The following is a 24789-nucleotide window of genomic DNA, read 5'->3' on the forward strand; positions in this document are numbered from 1 at the left end:
ATGACTTTATTTGACTATGTTGTTTTTATAAAACTTTGACTTCTTTTGGATTTAACAATTAAGTGGAAATGCAGTTCTCAAGCCCTCTGAAGCACGAGTGATCTTTAATGCTGTATTTCACACGCCATGCGTTGCCCTGTGGCAATCAACACCCAGCCACTTCAGGCCACTGGATCTCCTCAGCTTCCATGCTGGCTCACACCCTACCTGCTCTCCTCAGCCACGTTCTCTGATCCTCAGGGCACTGGATTTCAAGGCGTCAGATTTATTATTAGCTTAATGGTACTTTAGGCACCCCCAATACACACACACACACACACACACACACACACACACACACACACACACTCCTTTACTGGTACATAACGGACACATAGAAAGACAACTTCATTTTTGATGAAGCTTGGAAGTGGTCACCATAACCAAGACCCAATGGCTGCTGTGTACACAGTGGATACAGACACGTCAGCTTCCCCACTTAGGAAAACCCAAGTATGTAATACTTCATGGAGCAGGGGAGCAGCTACCAGCTCGGGGATCAGAGTAAGAGAGGGATGTGGATCAAGGGTTCTGAGTTTGTGGAAAGTGAGTGGCAACTGGAGCCTGAATAGTGGGTGCTTTGTAAAGCTTAAATTAACCAGTGATATAGACGAAGGACCAGTGTGCCGAACATTAATTATGCTTTTGTTTTATTCTCCTTTCAATTTGTTTCCTATTTAAAAGTTAATGAATACTGCTAATCAACTTGCACCTGTAATTTTTGGCAAATTAGGGGGAGCCCCAGTAGGCTATGGATAATCTTGAAGTCATGTAAGTATCTTTACTTTTATGTCTTTAGACACAGCATTCTCTACATTATCAAATATTGTTCTTAAAAAAATAGCAAAATCTGATTAACATATTGGCACTGGGGTGGGAGTGGGTGGGAGAGATGGCACAGTAATGAAGGGCCCTTGCTGCTCTTCCAGGGACCTGAGTTCAGTTCCCAGCACCCAGGTAGATCACAACGGCCTGAGCTTCCAGCCCAGGAAAACTCATGCCTTCTAGCGGCTTCTGAAGACACCACAAAGACGGGACCTACACAGATGCACACAGGCATACACATAAATAAAAATAAGTCCTTCAAATAAATAAATGCATATATAATAAGTGAATGAAGATATTGACCCAGTAACTTCTAAGTAACAAACTGTTTAGAACAATTATGAAGAAAAAGATTGGATTAAAAAGTGTTGTGTTTTTTTATAACTACTGGTGATAAAAAGCTTACTTCAGAAATAACAAACTTTAGAAAAACTAGAAGCCTTATACCAATAAATCAGTCACAGGTTACAACCATACAAGGTAGTCGACAGGAGGATTTGCAATTGTTTTCTGTTTTACAAACAGGCTATTCTTCTGCGTTCTCACTTCAAATACCCTCGGATGGGGTGCTTTAGAATTATAAAATATAATCGTATACACTTCACAATTTCTTTGTGAACATAACTTTGCTGAAAACACTCAAGAACGTCTTGTATCCTTTGTCATGGTGGAGAAACTGAGTCCTGGGTGTTGAGGGACGCTGGAGTAACAAAGCTGGTGAGAAGGGGGGCTGGCCCTGGAACTCACTCCTGCGCTCAGCCCAGACCTTTGCCAAACGTATAGCCAACCAACCCTTCCGTCTGCAGCAGAGTCTTCAACACAGCAATGCAGAAATAAAATGTCTAACCCCAAAGGTACTACAGTGCTAAAACATGAGAAGTGATTTAAATTAATTGTCACGTTCTGTGGTGGAGAAATGAAAATATTATTCAAGCTTACCCTTTGAGACAAATTCAAATAAACTCAGCCAAATACATGAGGAAAATTCCACAAAACTATTCCATGGAAGGTGAATCAAATTTAACCAAAACCGTTGGTATTGTCCTTCTACTGTTTAAAATGGAAGCCATACCACTGTGGTATATTTTACGTCATTTCTCAGAAAACACTTTTTAAAAGTTGTTCTGATGTGGAGCACTGGTTCTCTAAAGAATAATTAGTTAACAAATTGATAAAAAAAAATCACTTGCTGCAGTCAGACTAAGTCTCCTCTGCTGTCCTGGTTCTCGTATCTGGTATGAGTGGACAGACGGACATGTGCACTGGTCGTGAGCATGAGCTACAACCACTTCCTCTTCTCAGGTCTCAGAACCCATCTTTCTTACCCAGGAGGGAGGTGCAGCCCTTTGAGAACAGCTACTGTGGGGTAAATAAAACCCGTTGCCCAGCTGCTGCTTAACTTCATTGGAGTTTGCTCATTCCTTGATTTGATGTGGATGTTGAATGCTCTGTGCTACGCAGTGGTTGTTTCGATGGTTGACAGTATCATACTCATAAACAACTGCTGTGGTTCCATGTCCCCCCACTACTTTCTCTCCTGCCTCCCTTCCACTCCCCCAACCCCCTTCTGATTTACAGTTAGCCCCTCCTACATTCACCCCCTTTCCATACTGAGGTTAAGACCCAATAGTAATTTATTTATTTATTTATTTTGCTTGAATTGCTTGAGGTTTAGCTATTAGGAACCTTTCTGACTCACACTGTGCCCCTCTGACATGACCCATCCTTTTCTGAGTGTTCCTGTACCTTTTGGTACCGTGTAAAAGTAAAGTACGAAAGAAAGTTTAGCAACAAACAGAAGCTCTCACAGTTTTTTGGACAGTAGCACATATTAAGTTTTTGTAAAGTGTGTTATAAATGATAAACTAGAAAAGAGATTATGCTCTGTCACTATCCAAACAAGTCGTGTCAACAACCATCTTTGCCCCTGTGCTGTGCCAAGCAGTTGCCTGTAGTCAAAGTAAGCTGGCCATACGGAAGAAGTAGAATGCTTCCAGTACTGTGGTTTCTCCGAGGCCTGTGGTTCTCTGAGAAGGGATCCCTGGTACAGTCTGAGCTCCATTCTCCTCCTTGACCTGGCGAGATGAATGTGCATGGCTTTCAGTATGCGGCACGATGCCCTTTGGTGTCTAAAGCACATGGAGAGAGTTGCATTCACTTGCTGCTGCTCACAGCACTTCTTAGTTCCCCTGGATCAGGGACTGTGAGCTCAGGCCAAATAAAATGCGATTTCCAGAAGTCTGTGCAGTGGACTTCTTGGCGCGCTCACACAGTTTAAGAGAATTAGAAAAACACAGCCATTCTGCAAAAGAGAGACATTAGTCTAATTAGCCTGTGGCCTGCATCTTCTAAGACAAGTCAGTAAGCTACAACCCGTGGGCCAAATCTAGTCAGCGGCCTGTTTTTCTTTTATAGCACACAGGGTGTTTGCTGTGTTTTCAAATGGTCATATTTTGTTCCTGTGTTCCTACATAGTGTCTCCAGTCTTCCTCAGACCTTATGGTACAGTGTTGCTTCTTGAGCAAGACTTGGCCATTCTCCGTCAGAAACCACTCAGCCATGTTCGTGCCTGCCATCTCCTCTAGCTGAAGTCCATTGCCTGAGCTTTACCCATTGGTCCAGTACCTACATGACCCTTGTCCTTTAGACTGTTCTTGAGCTCACACTTAGGTTCTATTGCCTCCGCTAACCACTAGATTGATCACTGATAGCATTAGGGCTCACCGCTTTTCAGATTTTGTTATTTGTTGGAGTTGGCTGGAAAAAGCCAGTCGTGGACACCTTCCCAACTCCACATTTAGAGACATCACAAAGTAGCTTGGAACTTGCTTCAGTGGGAGTGTTTACACTGAAGAATGTCACTAACACCATAAAACAGGGATTGAAAACAGTATTTATCACAGTTGCTTTTAAGTTTTGTTTGTTTTCTCTGGTTCTACAAATAGGCTCTCGACCACTTAAACCATGAGTCTAGCTTTCCCTCCTCTTTTGCATCCTATAATCTCCTACATAGAAAAATGAATTCATGCTTTTTTACTTAGTGAGAAATGTACTGTGAAGTGAAAGCCACATACATGGGAGGAAGTTCTCTGCTGTAATGATTTCTTTTTATTTCTGTGTGTATGGATCTTCCTGGAATGTACTCTACATGTGTGTGCATGTAGAGGTCAGAGGTCAGTATTGGGCATCTTCCTCAGTTGTGTGCCACCATAGTGTTTGAGGCAGGGTCTCGCACTGAACCTGAAGGTGACAGGTTCATCTTGATTGATTGCCCAGCAAGCTCCGAGGATCCCCTCCCCTCCCAGCCTATCTCTGACTCCCCAGCACGGGGATTTTAAGTTCACACCCTCACATCAATTCATGATGTGGATGTTTGGGATCCGAACTCCAGGCCTCATGTTGTACAACAAGCATTTTCCCCGCCGAGCTCTCTCTGGCTCGCTTTAATTACTTCTAATTAAAAGTGTTAAGTTAGTGATTTGAGACAATAGGAATTTTTTTAAAAAACCTGCTGCTTACCGTTTTTCATAGCCTCAGTTTAAAAAATGAAAAATGGCAGGCTTGGAATAGCAGGTTGAATAATAAGATATTAGAAGTTACCCGCTAAAATGATTCCTAAAAATCCTACATCTCAGACTGCTGGGGACAGAGTGGGACATATCAGACAGATCTTTGAGAAAGTTGATTCATGTCCATAGCCCTTTAAGCTCTTCTGAGAGCCAGGATTGGACCACACTTATCAATAGGGTGCCCCATTTTCAAATTTATGTTCTCTTATACTGACCCCCTCCTATTTATTTTTTTCTTTCACTGTTTATTTAGGAAAATAACATGGGGAGCAGATGGCAGAGCCTGTGCAGAAACGCAAACTCTAGAACTCGGTCATCTCCCACCAACACTGGTTGGAATTAATTCAGTAAGGGATGAAGAGCAAAGAAGAGGTGTCTTTATGGAAGCATGAAGTGATGTTGATGCCTCTTTTACATTCTGGAACATTACAGGGTAATGTCAAAATGTCAGACTTGTTCTCTATGTCGGTCGCTTGTAAAATAAACAAACAACACATTTGAAGACACATCCTCTGTCACTCAGGGTATCAGCGTCCTTTAGTTTAGCACCAGGAAATGTAATGAAGGAAACTAGAATTTGCAAATCATTACATGGTTTCCCTAAAATGCTAGTCAGTTTTTGTCTGGGAATCTTAGGGTCTCTCAGAACTTTCCGTGACTCCTGATCTCCATGGCTATGCATGGACTCACCATTCACAAATTCATGCTTCCTGCTTCCTAGGAATATAAGAGAAAGACTTTTATTGGTATAATTTAGTACATGTATCTTAAAGTTGAGAAAGGATGGCACTCAACTTATAACTGAAGTTGGAAAAGTCAAATGTTTACCAGAGAATCCAGAGGGAAAGGTCATCTGTCCAAGAAGGACTGAGGAGGTGGGACTGGGAACTCAGGAGCTTCTGTATTGACTCAGGGTCTGCGTCTTTCAACAGAATTTCCCCTTGGCTTCCCACACACCGAGTCCATTTCACTCCACACACGGTTGTATCATCTGAGAAAGAGTTACCGAATTTAAAATTCTTGATGTATCAAAACAGTCCATTCGTGGTAGGTCACGGTTTTCAATCTCACCTTGCCCTGGACATGATAACTACAAATACGGGAGGAGGGGTCCTTTGTTTACATGACTTACTGAACGCTGCAGAAAAGGAAAAAACTGCTGCAATTGTATTTTACAGGGTTAACTGCAATCGCTTTTCAGTTTTCAACCATTTTCACAGCCCCAAGTTGCGTTACTCAAGTGCAGTCCTGAAGTTTTAAAGTGGCTCAACAGTCCAGCCTGACTCAAAGCAAAACACAGACAGTTTAAGGGATGCTGTTACCAAAGCAAAAGGGTTGTCTTTGGCTTCTCTGCATGAGCGCCAATCTAGCCACTGTGAAAAGCCTGGGAATTTAGCTTCTGTTGTAATTGGATCAGATCTTTCCAGCAGCTCCTACAAGGGGATATTAGTTTCATATGGAACCTGCAGTTCGTCCAATTTGAGGCTTTGATCATACAAATAAATTTTGAAGCATTGATTCTGATTCTGTCATGCTCATAGAATTAGGGATTGGCTTTGTGTGTAGCTGTGTGGAAGGCACAGAGGAATGGACAGGACACTAAATGGTCCGCTTTCTGGGAAGGCACCATGCTGGTCTAAAGACAATGGAAAGACGGTCCAACGTTAAGATTTCAGGAGATTTGCTTTTATTACTTAAATTAATAGCCACCCTGAATTCTCATAAAATCTGAAGTAGCTACTGAGCTGTGAAAGATCCGATCAGATTGCTCGAGGAAGTATTTTTTTGGTGTTAACAGCCTCTTGGGAATATCTGCCTCCTCATCACTGGCCCTGCGGTTGAAGGCTGATGCAGCTGAAGTGTGGGGCGTCCTCTTTCAAAATGTATTATATTTGATGCCTGTGCTGTGAACATTAGCATCCTATAGTGGAAAGATTCAAATCAAATATGACATTTCTCTCTTAAAATGAGTTTGGATTGCAGAGACGTTGCAAAGATCGTATAGTTTTGATACAGCCGACGGCCCCTCTCTCCAATTAACATCTATGCTAGTATGACACACTTGTCACAAGCAATAAAGCACTGTGGGGGTGTGATTATCATCTGAAGTTCTTAGGAGAAACTTTATAAGGCTTTTGGTCAGATTTTTCTCAGAATTTGCCTAGTATGCTTTTCTGTCTGAGGTTACCATCCAGGATACGATGTTCCATTTAGTTTTCCTGTTTCTTGGATCCTCGACTCTGACAGATTCTCAGACTACCCTTGCTTTTGATGACCTTGACAGTTTTAGACAGCACAAGGAAGCTGATCTGTGGAAAGTTCCAGGCTGTGGAGTCATCCGATGCTGTCCTTACGATAGCTCGGGTTATGAATCTGCAGGAGGACATCTACCGCGATGTGAAACACGCTAGCCAGGGAGATGGCCAGTGCGTGGTCTGAACTTCTTCCTCGTGGGGAGGAGACTCAGCATAGGCAGATGTCACATAAAGACCGGCAGTGCCGCAGGAATGTTCCATCTCCTTGAGAAAAGTTTATCTCTACGGACAGAATTGTTCCAGTTATATAGAATTATCTCACATGGTAGATGTGTCTATATTCAGTTCTTCCAATTTTTAAGCATAATTTCTATCACCACATATTTATGAACGTCTAACTTATGGTCTGCTGCAAATGGCATCTATCTTTTATCTAGAACTGTTTCAGAGACAGCCACAAGAAGTCATGGGCTGCTTTCTCGGTCCCTTTGGTAATCCCTCCCTTCCCCACACACACATACACAAAATTCTGTTCTCTTTTCAGTGCTTTCTTTTTGATACTCTAAGGTCATCTGAGCTAGTTTGATGTGTTCTCTCATCTAGTTCTAGAATCACCTATAGCTTGAGATTTCTGCATCAAAATGTTCTTCCAAGCTGAAGAACTTTAAGTGGTGTAGATATAAGATCTCTAGACTCACATTTTCGCCTTTGTTGGCCATCTGTACGAACTATAAACAAAGTTTTTCTCTGACAACAAACTTCTAAAACCTTCTCTGTGGTTAACAGATTAGAGTGCCAACCATAATCAATTTAACAGATTTGGTTTTGCTATTTTTAACTTAGTGGCTGTACTGGTTAGTTTTAGCTGTTCATGAGACACAATGTAGAATCATCCAGAAAGAACTTCGTAATGATGACCTACTTAGATTGGCTTGGCCTCTGGATATATCTATGTGTTGGGTTGGTGATAACTTGACATTAGTTGATATAGAAAGACAACCCGTTATAGGTGGCACCATTCTCTCAGCCAGGGTGCAGAATTGTGTAAGAGAGGAGAAAGTTAGGTAAACGCATCAAAAAAGCAAGAATGTATTCACTCCTCTGTTCTCCTGACTTTAGATGTAATGTTTAAGCAATTACCAGCACTTCCTTACAGTAATGCACTGTGCAAGAAACTATAAATCAAATAAACCCTTTCTTCCAGAAATTGCTTTTGACAGGTACTTTACAGAGCAGTCGAAATGAAAGTAGGAATATGGCCTTTAGAATCTCTGTGTTATATGTAGGACCCTAACAACCACTGTTTCAAACTGAAGGACATTTAGGTGGTGTAGGTATAATGAGGGTAACTCAATGAAATATTTGGTGAAATAATGACACTAAATGTAGAGATACTAATGTAAAAATCATCCTGGGGATAATTTGGAATATGCTCCCCTATGGCAAAAGACTAGCTATTATCATAAGAATGAGTGAGTAGCAACCTACAGGTTAATAGTTGAAAATAGTGGAGACCTCTTTGCTCATATTCTCATTCCTCCCACTCTTCAACCGGACTTTGGGAGCTCAACCCAGTGCTCTGCTGCGGGTCTCTGCCTCTGTTTCCATCAGTTGCTGGATGAAGGTTCTATGGTGATATTTAAGATAGTCATCAATCTGACTACAGGGCAAGGCCAGTTCGGGCACCCTCTCCAATATTGCTTAGGGTCTTAGCTGGAGTCATCCTTGTGAATTCCTGAGAATTTCTCTAGTGCCAGGTTTCTTGCCAGACCTACAATGGCTCCCTCGATCAAAATATCTCTTTCCTTGCTTTCCATCTCTGTCCTTTCCCCATCTCGACTGTCCTGTTCCCTCAAGTTCTCCTCCTCCTCCCCTTCTCCCCTTCTCTTCTCCTTCTGCCTTCCCTTCTTCCCTCACCCCTATGTTCCCAATTTTGTCAGGAGATCTTGTCTATTTCCCCTTTCCAGGTGGATCTGTATATGTTTTCCTTGGGGTTCACCTTGTTACTTAGCTTCTCCAGGGTCATGGACTACAGACTCCTTATCCTTTATACTCCTTATACTTTATAGCTAGTATGAGTGAGTACAAACCATGCTCATCTTTCTGGGTCTGTGTTACCTCACACAGGATGGGATTGCTTTTCTAGTTTCATCCATTTGCATGCAAATTTCAAGATGTCATTGTTTTTTTTCTTACCACTGAGCAGTACTCCATTATGTAAATGTACCATGATGGGCACACCCACTGAAACAGTTTACCTGAGCTACTGGGAGCTCACCAGCTCCAGCAGGACAGGGAAGGAACCAAACTAAACACTCTGAATGTGGGTGACAGTTGTATGACTGGGGCAGACTGAGGGTCCACTGGCAGTAGCACCAGGATTTATCCCTACTGCTTGTACTGACTTTTTGGAACCCATTTTCTTTGAAGGGATACCTTCTTCATCCTAGATATAGTAGGGAGGGCCTTGGACCTTCCCTGAGGAGTGGATGAGGGAAGGGGTATGAGATAGGTGAAGGGGAGGGGAAGAGGGGAGGGAGTGGGAACTGGGATTAGTATGTGAAATGAAAAAAAGGTAGTTTTCTTTTAAAAAAATAAATAATAAAAATTTCATTGTGTTTGCTTGAGGAATATGCTAAATTTATACCTATATTGTAGAAGGATGAGGCTGCTTGTTTGTCCCAGCTGCCCGGCTAGCTTAGACCCAAAATAACCACACAGAAACTGTATTAATTAAATCACTGTTTGGCCCATTAGCTCTAGCTTCTTATTTGCTAACTCTTACATCTTAATTTAACCCATTTTCTGCTAATCTATGTATCACCATGAGGCTGTGGCTTACCCGGTAAAATTTTCACGTCTTCCTCTGGCAGAGGATCCATGGCATCTCTCTCTGACTCTGCCCTTTTTCCTCATAACATTCATTTCCATCTTTCCCACCTACCTAAGTTCTACCCTATCAACAGGCCAAAGCAGTTTCTTATTCATTAACCAAAAAAAGCAACACACAGACAAAAGGACCACTGCAAAAACATACTTTTCTTTGTACTAATTTTTAATAGGAAATAAATATTCTTTTGTATGAAAAAAATAAAACAGCGGAGAGCAGCTAGTGGGGTGGACACCTCGGTCCCCTGAACTCATCTGTCACCGGGTTGAAAATATGAGCCTGAAAGGTGGCATGACTTCTTCCCTGAGGGGACATTAGTAGACATCTATATCCTCAAAATTCCAACAGTAAAAACCATTATAAGGGCTGGGAAGACACCTCAGCAGTGCAGGGCACTTGCTGCTCTTTCAAAAGATTCAGTTCTGTTTTCAAAACCCACATGGTGGCCCGAAAGTGCCCTGCAATTCTAGTGTCAGAAGACCCAGCACCCTCCTCTGACCTTCACAAGCACAAACACACACACAGAGGAAAAAGTTCATACACATAAAGAAATAAATCTTTAAAAATCTTAATAAATGAGGTTTCTTTAAAAATAATAAATTACATTTTGGGTGAGGGTATGAGAGAGAAGCAGCCAGAAACCGAGCCTTCTCCTTGTTGCTGCCTTTTGGGTTTTCCCAGAACATTAGGGGTGAGTCATTAATTTCTAGATGGTGATGGATCATCTCTTGGGAGAAATTCTATCATGGTTTAAAAGAAGCTGATATACAGTAAGGCTAGCTTTCTTCATATTTTTTTGGTTTATTTAGAAAGCAAATGTCATATTCCTTTTGGCATTCTGTCATGCTAGATTGTTTTGTCATGGTGTTGCCAAATCTGTTTTTGCCTGAAGGGCAGGGTCAACATGTGTTTAAAGGAAAGGTGTGTTATGTTTTGATATTTCCTCTTCTCAGTAAAGGCTGTGCTTTTCATTGGCTATTTAAAATAAACTTACTCTTTTATTATGTGTATGTGGTTTGTTTTTACATTTATGATTTCTGAAAGGCAATACAACAGCTTGCATTTAAAGAAAGCTCCTAATTTTGGGGGAATGCTTTAGGGTGTTCAAAGAAACGCGAAGAGTTGTCTGCCTAGAGACAGAGCCATGGCATACTATCAAGAATCCATGGAGAGAGCATCCATGCTTCATTGATGTGGTTTTCTATCTCGCCACCTATTCATTTATCATACTAACACCACTCAGCGGTTCTTTGATCAGCACTAATAAAATAGAATCCCATAGCATAATTGTAATGTGGTTCTGCTATACTATATATGTATGTGTGTGTATGTGTATGTGTATACACGTGTGTGTGTGTGTGTGTGTGTGTGTGTGTGTGTGTGTGTGTATGTCAGGAGGCTTGTTTTCTAGCACAGATCTAAATATGAAATCTTTCTGGAAGAAAATATTATGTGCCAGATTAATGACAGATACATGATTAAATGTGATATACAAGTGCAAAAATTGTTGCTTTCTTGAGAATGGAGCAATCTAGTTAAGTTGTACATAAAAGCACCTAACGGCATTTGAACTGATCCTTCAAGGACAGCTCAGATTTTAAGTAGTTGAGACAGAAAACTGGATTCAGAAATGAGTATATATTCTGGTTCATTCATTCCTTCCAAGTGTCCACTAAACCTTTCAGTGCAAGGTATCACAAGAGTTCTAGACAACAGGACATGAGCATTCAGTACCAGCTAACAGTTCCATTTCTTCAGAAATCACACCCGTGTGTTGAGGGAACATGTGACTTGAGTTGGGAGTTGAGGATGCGTTCTAAAAAACATGAATGCAGGTTCTAGGAGGATGTAATGGTTCACAATATCAAATGATTTTTGTACAATAAATGATGACAAGTCCTCTACTGCAAAGAGAGATGAAGTGAGTCATGGTGTCAGAACTTTAGTTTATGGAAATGTTTAAAATGAGAGGTTCATTCTGGGAGATGCACCAAGGAAGCTGAATCTTGTGGAAACTGAAAAATAAATGGTTGAGTTCAAGAAACAAGATGCTCATGAGACTGTTTCTAGAGGAAGGAGTTGAAGGGTAGATCTATTTACAGAGGAGAGGATGTATGTATGGTAGACAGTGACAGTTCACTCTGCGTGTCACCATGACTAGGTTGTCACCGTGGCTAGTTTGGGATGTCCAGATGTTGCTGTAGCAGAACTTTTAAATTTGATTTTTTTTTTTGGTTTTTCAAGACAGGGTTGCTCTGTAGCTTTGGAGCCTGTCCTGGAAATAGCTCCTGTAGACCAAGCTGACCTTGAACTCACAGTGATCTGCCTGCCTCTGCCTCCCAAGTCCTGGGATTAAAAGCATGCACTACCACCACCTGGCTATATTTGATTTATTCTTAAGCGTATAGACTATAAATAAAGCAGTTCATCCTCCATATATGTGTACATATATATGTACATATATGTGTACATATTTAATGTATATGTGAACCTTGTTGATCCCAATTCGCTGGAGAAACCTGGGTAATAAGAATTACACATGGAATTTCTATCTCAGATCACTGAGGAGGCATAAAATGGTCTTTCTCAGTAGAAGTAAGTATATCTTGAATTATGATCATGCTTCTGTATTTAGGACGATGTAAGCAGTATTTAATAAAATCTAGTAAATAAATTATTCATACATATGTATTATTACAAAATTTGAAGTGAAGATTCCAGTGAAAGCTTTTTATACAAGATTATAATAAATAAGAGCAGGAGAACCATGGAAATATAAAATCCTATTAGATTAACAGCACTGTCTGCAACAAGAATAAATGATTGCTAAAATTAATAGGGGAACAAATAATACAAAAAGTAGTTGAATTATTTTGATTTATATCCTTATAAGACACCAGTTACTAAAAGAAAAAACAATATTTAAACTTGGAAGTAGTGATAGACTAAACCAATCCATGTCAGTATTAACAGGCAGCAGCAAAGACAATGGGTACGAGCCCATGTGTCTGTACACTAAGAAGATACAACAGTGTTTATGGAATGTTTGTAGCAATGATAAACAATTTAGCAATCTTTAATCAAATATATGGAGATTTAATTTATACAAATCGTTCTTTTAGTATTTCACAGTGCATATGAGTTTTACTACATTCATAACAGATGCTATGGTCAACATCCAGTCTTACGTTGTTTCTGTCAGCTCAAACTTTCCCTGGTGAAAAGGCGCGGTTGACTTATTCCTCACCTCTCCACCCCAGACAACATGGGAAATATTTAAACAGAATAATATGCTACCTTCTCCCTCTGCCTACCTAAGTTCTGCCCTATCAGGCCCAAAGCAGTTTCTTTATTCAATAACCAACAAAAGCAACAATCAAACAGAAGAAATTCCTACACCATTTAGTGCATTTAAACATACTCTAGAAAATGCAACCCACATCTGATGCAGTTAAAGTGGCCAAGAACAGGAGACTAGATAGGGCACAGGCCTGAAGGGAAAAAAACTACTACTATTATTCTACTAAAGGAAGCTAGCAACAAAATGACTCCTGGTGACTCAAAATACTGCTGCACCCATAAATTAGTACCTCACTCAACACAGGTCAGAAAAGCTTCTTCTTGCAGTAGAGGGAAACCAACACAGATCACCGCAACTGCACAAAGTGTAGAGAGGGCGAGTCTTCAGAGCACTAGGCCTTCATCAAACCCCTCCCTCAAAGCTCAGGGATGTGGATGAGCAGGCAGTGTGATTGCATGGAGCCAGGGCTAATGGCTGCTCTGACAAACCAGCACCTACCAGAAACAACATGAAATACACACGTGAACTCACAGAGTCTGTGACAGCATGCATAAGACCTGCAGAGAAAATCCTACAGCCCAGAAGAGAGGGTGGACAAAATGTTTCACCCTCAACCAAGAAGCTTTTCGAAAATGACAGCTGTTAGGAAAAGGGAAATCAGTGTTCTCCAGTGGAGTCACTGGGCACATCAGTCACGGGAAATCAGTGTTCTCCAGTGGAGAGTCACTGAGCACATCAGTCACGGGAAATCAGTGTTCTCCAGTGGAGTCACTGGGCACATCAGTCATGGGAAATCAGTGTTCTCCAGTGGAGTCACTGAGCACATCAGTCACGGGAAATCAGTGTTCTCCAGTGGAGTCACTGAGCACATCAGTCACGGGAAATCAGTGTTCTCCAGTGGAGTCACTAGGCACATCAGTCACGGGAAATCAGTGTTCTCCAGTGGAGTCACTGAGCACATCAGTCACGGGAAATCAGTGTTCTCCAGTGGAGTCACTAGGCATGTCAGTCATGGGAAATCAGTGTTCTCCAGTGGAATCACTGAGCACATCAGTCACGGGAAATCAGTGTTCTCCAGTGGAGTCACTAGGCATGTCAGTCATGGGAAATCAGTGTTCTCCAGTGGAGTCACTGGGCACATCAGTCACGGGAAATCAGTGTTCTCCAGTGGAGTCACTGGGCACATCAGTCACGGGAAATCAGTGTTCTCCAGTGGAGTCACTGGGCATGTCAGTCATGGGAAATAATCAATGTTCTCCAGTGGAGTCACTGGGCACATCAGTCACGGGAAATCAGTGTTCTCCAGTGGAGAGTCACTGAGCACATCAGTCACGGGAAATCAGTGTTCTCCAGTGGAGAGTCACTGAGCACATCAGTCACGGGAAATCAGTGTTCTCCAGTGGAGTCACTGGGCACATCAGTCATGGGAAATCAGTGTTCTCCAGTGGAGTCACTGAGCACATCAGTCACGGGAAATCAGTGTTCTCCAGTGGAGTCACTGAGCACATCAGTCACGGGAAATCAGTGTTCTCCAGTGGAGTCACTAGGCATGTCAGTCATGGGAAATCAGTGTTCTCCAGTGGAATCACTGAGCACATCAGTCACGGGAAATCAGTGTTCTCCAGTGGAGTCACTGGGCACATCAGTCACGGGAAATCAGTGTTCTCCAGTGGAGTCACTGGGCATGTCAGTCATGGGAAATAATCAATGTTCTCCAGTGGAGTCACTGGGCACATCAGTCACGGGAAATCAGTGTTCTCCAGTGGAGAGTCACTGAGCACATCAGTCACGGGAAATCAGTGTTCTCCAGTGGAGTCACTGGGCACATCAGTCACGGGAAATCAGTGTTCTCCAGTGGAGTCACTGAGCACGTCAGTCACGGGAAATCAGTGTTCTCCATTGGAGTCACTGGGCACATCAGTCATGGGAAATAATCAATGTTCTCCAGTGGAGTCACTGGGCACATCAGTCACGGGAAATCAGTGTTCTCCAGTGGAGTCACTGAGCACATCAGTCACGGGAAATCAGTGTTCTCCAGTGGAGTCACTAGGCATGTCAGTCATGGGAAATCAGTGTTCTCCAGTGGAGTCACTGGGCACATCAGTCACGGGAAATCAGTGTTCTCCAGTGGAGTCACTGAGCACATCAGTCACGGGAAATCAGTGTTCTCCAGTGGAGTCACTGGGCACATCAGTCACATCACTGCAGAGCTGGCCCCGCGCTTGAGTGTAGGTAGGAGGCCAGCACAAAACCAACTCCACGGGTTTCTGTGTGTGCTTTTCTGTCTTTTTTTGTTTTGATTAATAGTTGTTGAGGTGTTGTTTTTTGTTTTTGTTTTTTAGAGAGACAGAATAAGGCGAGGTATGTGGGGAGTGGTGGAGGATCTGGAGGAGTTGAGTTAAAGGAAGAAAATGAATATAACCAAAATATATTGTATGGAAGAAGCCAACAAACCACATACACACAAAACATACAGATGAAATCACTGGTTTACACAGTAAATAGATGTTTGTGAGAACCAACTAGTCTGTTTGTCAGAGTTGGCATCACAACTAAGATGTCACCAGCAGTATCTGGGGTGGCCAACTACTCCGTACCCTGACTTCTCGTCCAGTCTCCCATTGGATGCTTGTAGAGCAGCATCTGATTTCGGACATAGTTTGGCTTTCCCCTAATTACTAATAGCAGCATATTTCCTGTGCTTTTTTATATTTGTATGCCATATTTGTGAATTATCTACTGATTATTTTTTGCAAAACAATAGTAGCATTATTTGGGGAGGAGACATGACTCGGTGGTTAAGAGCACTCACAGCTCTTGCGGAAGACTCAAATGTGGTTCCTTATCCGGAAGTTCACAACTGCCTGTAACTCTAACTCCAGGGTGATTCAATACCACCGGCTCTCTCAAGCACTTGTACTCATACACACACATGTATGTATGTATGTATATAATCAATAAGAAGCATAAATGTTAAAAAAGCATTATTAGTAATAATTATTAGTATTACTTAAATCTTACAGTTTTTTTTATAATTTGAGTAGAAATATAGCCACTCCCAGTAAGGTATGGTCATAGTTTTTACTTAAAAATTCTTATTATTTGAATATACTTTCAATTTGTGGCTGAACATAAGAACATCTCTTTTTAAAACATTATGCACTCACACCTTCATAATCATGGAATTCGTATTTGGAAATTTAGCCTGTTGTAGATTAAAAACAGGGAAATTAATACAAAATACATTCAGCTTTTTTCCTCATTTTTATAGTCATTTTAAAAATGGCATGGCTTATTTAGATGGCATCTTTCTCCTTATAAGTAATATAAAGATGATTTACACTTACTGGAGGATTGAGAAACTTGTGTGAAAAACATACAATTGTGCACAGGGTACTTGTGTCTGGGAAATCATCCTCCATGCACGCACAATGATACTGGCAATTAGATGTGACTTTTGACATAAAACATGACACCTGAGACCCTGTGGCTTTTGACCTAAGTAAGAAGGTCATTTGGGGTGGGAGAGAGGCCACCCGCCATGTGCCACAAGTTTTAAGAGCCAACCAGAGGTCTTTTTCTGCATATGCCTGATGTCACTTTGAAGGACCTAGAAATACTGGTTGTTTGTTTTTGCAATTTTTCAAGAGCCAACACTTGAAACTGTATAAGCCAGATTTATATTCTTTTGGGTTGAAATGCATGGGGTCCTTGTACAATCACTTTTAGAGGTCTATAGCCATAAATTAATAATACAGAAATATCAGACAAACTGCCTGAGATGATCCTTAGACTATTCAATGTCAAATCCTAGTTACCAACTCGTTCCAAGAACATAAAACTTTAAGATAAACATCAAATCCCTTTCTCTCTTATTCCTATCACCAACAAGATTTCTTTATGTCCTTCTGCTACTGTGGATCTGATAGACCTATGGTCTTGATAATTGCAAATATTGTTAATAGTAGGCCACTTATCTTCACAGTGAGTTTGCAGCTGTCAGAGACTCCTTCTGAAAGATGAGTCATTTCTAAAAATTCATTTTTGTGTGTTAACACTTAACATGATATCTGCAGACCAACTATGTGACATGTAAGGCATGCCATACAAGCTAAATTTTAGGAAGTCTTAATTGGATTGCATTGCTCAAAAGTGTTAGCATGCCATAGAGCACAGATATTGAATGATTCCATTATATGACAATTTTACCACAGTGTGTGCAATGCTAAGACTATCTCCTGTATGAAATTCCCAATTCACTCTAGAGATCTTAGAATATTTATAATTAATAAGTTCAGTGGCAGATCAATGCGACATTATTCTTGTGTTTCTACTTCTGCAGGTGACATGTTGAGAATTTCTCATTATTTTGATAACACAAGAAGTTCTCTGACCCTGAACTGACATTATTTTTTAATTGCCACCCACAGTTTAAGGTAAACAGAAAAGGAGAAATTGTAATGAAGATAAATATTTATTTAAGCTTTGAGACACTAAATAACGCTTCTTCGTCTGTAAAGCGCCGGCCCTGCAGCCAACATTCTCCACACCCTAGGGAAGAGTCAAGCAGAATTGAAACAAGGATATGTTGATCTAGTTTAGTGGGGGGAGCGGTTCCCAGAAAAATCAAAGGGTTTGGTGACTTCAGTGTACAATAGAAAACTGCCCCGTAGGCCTGGGAGCTGAGCCCTAACCCTAACTCCAAATCCTAACCTTACCCCAACCTTCAGCTTCTAATGGTACCTAGCTGGATGCCTACCCTCCAAACTGCATTATTTTAAATGTCTTTACTTATATTTTAAAAAAGGAGCAAAACATGAAATTATCTAATCAAGCTTCATTCTTCCAACTCAAAATATTGATATATAGTTAGGATTGTGTGTGTATGCGTGTGTGCACGCACGTGTGTGTGTGTGTGTGTGCATGTGTGTGCATGTGTGTGCACGATATGTATGGCCCCCAGGGCCCAGAAGAGTGTGTCAGATCCCTGGGCTGGAGTTACAGGCAGTTGTGAGACGCCCAGTTTGGAAGTTGGGAAACAAATTCAGGTTCTCTGGAAGAACAGCAAGTGCCTTTAACCATTAAGCCATCTCTCCAACTTATAGAGTGATTTACAGCAAAGTGAACCAAAAAATGAATCAATATATATGGAGTGAATTCATTCAGGTTATTAGAAGAATGCAGGGTTTGGTGCTGGAAATCTGACTTTGCATTCGTCTAGGATGCTCACTAACTGTGTGAGTCTGGCAAAGCTCCCCAAATACACCTAATTCATAGTTTCTCTCTCCACACAGTAAATTCAAGAGAAATTACTTATAAAAAAATTTATGAAAACTTCATGAGAAAACATATCACAAAATGATGAAAAATAATTTTTCTTCTTCCTTGTAAAGTATTTTGTCTAAACATATGAAATATAAATAATATTGTATACTAAAGTAGCAATATTTACAGTGTGAACATTCCAGGTTTTTTATTTTTAAGTACTCACACAAACATTTTATCACTGAATCACCAAGTATCTATCTTTCAAGACTAGTTTATTGGTGAATGCTTGATAAGAATCAGTAGGCCTATACCTAGCATGTTGATATGCAATAATTATTTCATAATCCAAATTCCTAAATTTTCTATTCCCAAATTATAAATCATGTATGAGCCCTACATGTTCACAGTCAGAAGATCTAAACTCAAAGCTCAGCTCTGCCATGAAATTATGTTTCTTTGGTAAGCCACTTAATTTGGAATATCTTAGCTGTTACTTCTAGAAAAACCACAACTAAAATTACTAACACATCAAGATCCTAATCTTTTCTCCTTCATGTTCCTATAGCTTCATTGGCTGTACACCTAGTCATGAATGGACTCACGGGCCATGCTGCATCAGTGACTCTCATGTCAACAATCAGCTATGAAGTCAGGCGTATAAATACAACACTGACAATCTGTTTGTGTTTCTATTCAGTAAATATCTTTGGTTGATAAAGACCATCCTATCTAAATGTAATATAGTAATGAATATTGAGTATTTTGAAGTATTCTTCCAAGTCTTCTTCAAAGATTAAGTCATTTGATTTTCACTATAAAGCTACAAAGTAGTTACTGTCCTTACCAGCTTAGAGACCGGATTTGTTTTACTAGTTAATTTGTAGATACCAAGCTTCTGTGAAACCATCTTCTTTACATTAAAGATAATTCCCATCAATGTTTTCACCACGGTATTGAAACCCACATACTTTCTACTTCAGTTTTGAGCAGCCCCATTCACTACACCTGCTTTCCCTAACGCAGAAACCATATTTAAGTCATCCAAGTAATTAAAATATTCTGAAGCCCATCCATTGTTCCAGTGTTAGCATATTTAAAACTCTTGTGCAAGGGCGCTTTCCTTGGTAAGGTTGCAATATATTATGCAATTTCTAGAGTTTTTATAACAAGTCAAGGAAACATAAATTTGTGTCCACATTAAGTAGTTATGCCTTTTGAAGATTTTATATCAGATGAGGTCTGCTCAGTGTCACGGGGTTTCCACAGCAATGGAGCTGTAACATTCCTTTGGCAAGAGCTTGCATTAGGCAGAACGGAGCAGATTTATGCCGTCAACCCCCACAAGGCATTAATCATTCTCTTTTGAGGTCATTTTGAGATATCAGAGTAAGTGCATTTAAAAAAAGAAATGTCAAATTTGCCTCCAAGCCAGGCCCTGTGGTTAGCTTTCAGGGGGCAGAGAAACAAATTTTGTAAATTTATAAAATCAGGTTCTTGGCAGAAAGTGTAGCGAGACAGACACAAGTGTTGCTGCTCGTGAGCACTGAAAATTCTGTGATGGAAACCAGGACACACGGGGCACATAAACAGAATTTTATCAGTCTGATTGTGATTCGATAAACTTCACTGTTGAAAGATTTCAAATGCCTCTATAAAATCCTAACAAGATAGTTCAAACCTGGCTGGACTAATGTGTCGCTTCTGTGAGACCTTAGAAGAAGTTTTTAGAGGCTGGTACTCTTTTCCCCCTCAAGGCTGTACCCACTTCAGAAGAAGTGTGCATTTTCAAGACTTTTGTTGTTGTAGATGATAAGTAATAAGCCATGGCATATGTTTGGTCAGTAACTGGTGAAATACCCGTAGTGTGGTCGCAGAGCTGAGAGACATCCAGTCAACAGTGGTCCATTGTCAAGTGTAACAGTCAGTCAGACCGCTGGCTGACATCACATTTGCATTCCCACTGAAAACCCTAGAGACCTGGTGTATGGAAGCATAGGTTTCCAGAATGAGGAAAGGAAGTGGGTGTCAGGTTCTCTGAAACATCAAAGAACTCCAAGTCCTGGCAACGTACTTTTCAAGCCTTACTTGGTGGTGTCATTTGGAGGAGCAACAAGTACTGCACTTATGTATCTACCATTTCACTAATGTAGATGCTAGGTTCTTGAGCCATAGCCTTCCCCTCCTGCATTGAAAGGTTGGTGATTCCAAATTTATTGGAAATCTTAGCCAATGGCTTAGCAATATTTTCTAAATATACTTATATATTTAAGAATTCATTTGGTGCCTGTACTGGAACTAGCTCTTGTAGATCAGGCTGGCATCAAACTCACAGAGATCTGCCTGCCTCTGGGATTAAAGGCAAGTGTCACCACACCCGGCTTAGCAAGGTACTTTTAAAAATCTCAAGTATCCTGAAAAGACATGATGAATTAACTGATAGCTTTTTAAAACCTCACTGCGAAGGTACATATTAATTATAAAAACATCAGTTTTATAAATACCGAAATATAAAATGTTGAGTTATAATCATGGAAATATGATGGTTTTTACTTTACACACTGCAATTTTTACCAGACATGCTATTAAATCATAATGATTCATAAATATGTCATTACCACCCACTTAAGCTATAACAATGCTCTATTATTCTGGGTGGTCAGCCATATAAAATGCTAGAAAGTAGGGTGGCAAGAAGGAAAATCATGTGCTCTCTACTGTGCAAACTTGTTCTTGGAACAACTCTGCTGTGCACATGTGACAGCTCCGGGGCTCACGAACCTTCTCTGTGTCCCTTCAGGAACACATCCAGACCAACAGTTCCCATCTTTCACAGAACAAAAGGTGGGGATACGGTCCATTTTCCTGAGACAAGTTGCCAGAATATTAAGGTTACATCAATAACAGAGCAAATACAAAACTGAGGCATTCCTCTATTAAAATATGAGGAAAAGACTCATCTTAATAGAGATGCTTGCTTTGAACATTTTATCTGTGTTCTGTAGAATCTGGAATTGCTTCTGTCGCCACACCCAATCCCTCAAGGATTTTAATTGACATGCCTGATAATATTGTTTTAAATGTAGGAAGGAGGCCTCCCACCACTAACTGTTCTTATAGGGCTTTACTGAACTCTTGGGGAATTTTCCTTCCAAAAAAAGCATGGAATTCCTCTCTGAAATATTTATTTCTCCAGAACTCTAAATGGAAGTGTCTGGAATCAAAAGAAAGGAATGCAGAAAGGAATGGAGAGTAGGAGAGAGACACAAAGAAGGAAGGAGATGGAGCATGAAGGAGATGGTTATGTTTTTATTCTAAGTTGCTGCACTACCATATTATCTGTATTATAAAAATATAATAAGGATATTTGGGAATTTTGAACGTTTTCCATTTCAATTTCACACGTCATCCTGTTGATAGCACATCTGTGTTTACACAAACACATGATTGACACATGACATACAAGAAAGGACAATGAAGAACCCTACTGCTGTGAATCAGCACTGATGAACATTCACAATGCATTCTATAGAATCTCTTCTTTATTTCAAAATTTCCCAGTACAAAGGGAATAAACAGAAATCGTATTTTCCTTCTTGAATTATGGCTGCACCTAAAGTCCATGTTCAGCATATCATTTTGAGTCACTGATGACATTACCCCTTCTGATAAAAGCTTGCAGGCAGGCCCTGACTCAGTTCTAGGTTAGACAATGGGCTGAGACATCCTTGGCTCTGTTATTATCTTACTATCTCCAAGCCTATTTTTACTGGAATAACCTAACAGTTCACGGGTCCTTTAATTTGCTTCTTTAAGGGTAAAACATTACTTTGGACTACTGTTAGGAAATATGGAAGGTTGCATTTCATTTTCCTCATATCATAGCCTTCACACGATCCCAAGTGATCCCATGCTTTCTTACCCATTCTCTCATCACCAGGGTTGGAAGCTGACTGAGGTAAATGACAACCTGAAACAATAGGAAACTATTGTGAAATCAAATTCCCATACCTTTCCAGATGTGACTCTCCAAGCAGGCTTGCGGGTATCCAGCTAACATTTGGTCATCAACCCAAGATTTAACATGCCTGCTGCAGAAGCTGTCAGGTCTTGCAACACTTAGGCAAATTCACAGGAACACCATTAGAGACTGGGGATGCTTACTGTTTTCATAGCTTTAATTGCTTCCGGCACCTCGGCAGATCAAAGTTCTCTCTGTATTCTTCCCACCCATGCAAATTTACTCATTTTATATGAAAATATGTAATCTTTGCTCTCTAACTTCATAGTGGAGGATAAATCTCTATCAAGCTGGACTAACATGTAAATATCTGTTTCAGAGGCATGGAACTTTGCTTCCTTCTTCTGTACAAATATAAAAGCAGCATGCTTTTCCCTATGAGATACTTCAAATTTAGAAATAGGCTTCCTGGATTTTCTAACTTGAGTGTTTGCCTATGCTTCCTCATTTATTAATTTAGAGGGACAAAGGAAATGAGAAGCTTTTATTTTCTTTTTTCTTCTGTACTAGTATAATATAGTTTTTTCCTTAAAATAAACATCAAGCAACCTTTGTTATAATATTTCACAATTAGAAAGCTGTGTCATAACAGTAGCCCACAAATTGGGAAAAGATTTTCACCAACCCCACATCTAACAAAAGGTTGATTTTCAAAATATATAAATAACTCAAGAAACTAAATATCAACAAACCAAATAACCCAATTAAAAATGGGATATGGATCTAAACAGAGAATTCTCGACAGAAGAATCTGAAATGGCCTAGAATCATTTAAGGAGATGTTCAACATCCTTAGCCATCAGAGAATTGCAAATTAAAACAACTTTGTGATTCCACCTTACACCTATCCAAATGACTAAGCTCAAAAACACAAGTGAACAGCCCATGCTGGAGAAGATGTGGAGCAAGGAGAAGACTTCTCCATGGCTGGGCAGATGTGTGATTCAGCTCAGGTAGAGCAAGGTCACCCTTTCTCCACACTTTAGTGATATTCATGACCTCAGAGAGTCAGGTTATGACCATCCCGCATTGAACAGAGTGATCCCTCTGAAATACTAATTTCTTCCAAAACATAATGAGACACACCCAGAAGCTGGGTGTCCCTTAACCTTAACTCATTAGTTCTTAAAATCAGCTGTCGCCGCACTCTGAAATAAGTTCACATTCCTTCCAACTTCCAGCTATGCAGATAAACAGACTTGGAAAGACTTTTAAGGAAGATCGCCTCTGACGGAGGTTTGGAGAGTTACTAGGCGGCCCTCTTTATTTTTGGATAGTTACCAATTCTCTAATCTCAGTACTAAAAGTAACACTTCAATCATGCTCTTGTTCAGGATTACATAAATATGCCTTTTGGAGGCAAAGACCTCTTCAACAGAGCATGCTATAAATTCTAAATATACCTTTTTATTCTTATAAATGACATACATCAGTAGGAGCCAGGAGGAATGAGTAATTTTTAAGGTTAAGCTTTGAATGAGACAATATTTCTAATACAGGCATCTTTCCTAATAAATTTTAAATTATAAACTGTACTAACAGTAAATTTCAGAGAAGTGATGTGTAGAAGGAGGGCCCGCTTGTTCGTCCCAGCCACCTGTCTAGCTTAGCCCCGAAATAACCACACAGAAACTGTATTAATTAAATTACTGCTTGGCCCATTAGCTCTAGCCTCTTATTGGCTAACTCTCACATCTTGATTTATCCCATTTTTATTATTCTCCGTATCACCATGTGACAGTGGGTTACCAGCAAAGATTCGGCATGTCTGACTCTTGACTCCGTCTTCTTCCCCCCAGCATTTCATTTCATTTTCCCCACCTACCGAAGTTCTGCCCTATCAACGGCCCAAAGCAGTTTCTTTATTAACCAATGAAAGCAACACAAAGACAGAAGGACCTCCTACACCAGTGATGGAGGAATTTGTAGAGAGAAAAGAGAAGAAACATGAAAATGAAAAATATGTGAAAACTCAAGTTTTGTTTAAGTTATAGTTTGTAGAGACTTTGAAATGTTTCCTGAAATATAAAACTTGTATTGATAAAACAAGGAAAAATTATATATACCATTAACGTTACAAATACATGTTCTCTAAAAATAAGAACAATTTTAAACACCACAGATCATAGTCTTTCGTCCCTTTAATGAAGCCACACCGAATAAAAGAGCTACAATATTGAAGTCATAACCCAAAGTCTGGTATTATAATTTATTATCTAGAACCACAGTTAACATAGTGATCAGGAGACGAACATTCTCTCTTTTATCCCAAAGACTCAAAATTCAAAAATTGGACTAAGTTGTTTGTAACATTTCTTTAAGTATTAAAATCATACAGCCCATGATAAAAAGTCATTTGGATAATGTTGACTTTACTTCAAAACACTGACATCTCTCCTACCTGTTAGGCTGAATGGTGAGCCTAGAGTTCAACCTTCTCAAGCTGCAGTGAGGTATCCGGTGCCATCTCTGTGGTCCTCGGGGAAAGCTGAGCAGGGAGCTACAATCCAAAGAGAAGGGATTGGGTGAGGCCAACAATTGAGTTAATGCCCACACCTGCTCAGCAGTAGCAGGGTCAGGCTCTCTTGCCCACTGTCAGGGAGTCGTCTGAACATTCATGCTGC

The 24789-nt window shown here is 40.3% G+C and overlaps 1 long non-coding RNA gene across 1 annotated transcript; it reads right to left on the reverse strand.

Annotated features, from left to right (window-relative positions):
- LOC146892443 (uncharacterized) lies at window positions 1–24789 on the reverse strand. Its single transcript, XR_015004350.2, has 3 exons — window positions 24567–24789; window positions 5262–5424; window positions 1–3166 (listed from the first exon to the last, which is right to left on the reverse strand). It is a non-coding gene; the product is annotated as an uncharacterized LOC146892443 (long non-coding RNA).

The sequence above is a fragment of the Myodes glareolus genome, chromosome 11 (assembly GCF_982192425.1).
Source record: "Myodes glareolus chromosome 11, mMyoGla1.1, whole genome shotgun sequence".
In the NCBI taxonomy this organism is placed as follows: Eukaryota; Metazoa; Chordata; class Mammalia; order Rodentia; family Cricetidae; genus Myodes; species Myodes glareolus.